Source organism: Monodon monoceros, unplaced genomic scaffold, assembly GCF_005190385.1.
Source record: "Monodon monoceros isolate NGI ecotype Baffin Bay Population unplaced genomic scaffold, NGI_Narwhal_1 Super_Scaffold_10, whole genome shotgun sequence".
NCBI lineage: Eukaryota > Metazoa > Chordata > Mammalia > Artiodactyla > Monodontidae > Monodon > Monodon monoceros.
The window spans coordinates 57,154,669-57,154,906 of record NW_021703766.1 but is presented as its reverse complement, the minus strand read 5'-3'; positions in this window follow the sequence as shown (position 1 = coordinate 57,154,906).

Genomic DNA, 238 nt, shown 5'->3' with positions numbered 1-238 from the left:
CACACAGGAGAAAGGCCTTATGTGTGCAGTGAATGTGGGAAATCCTTCACCCAAAGATGTCACTTTCTTATACACCAGAGAGTTCACACTGGAGAAAGGCCTTACAAGTGCAGTGAATGTGGGAAATCTTTTTCCACTAGTTACAACCTCAGTAATCATCAGAGAATTCACACAGGAGAAAGGCCTTATTTGTGCAGTGAATGTGGGAAATCGTTTATCCAAAGATCTTACCTTCTTA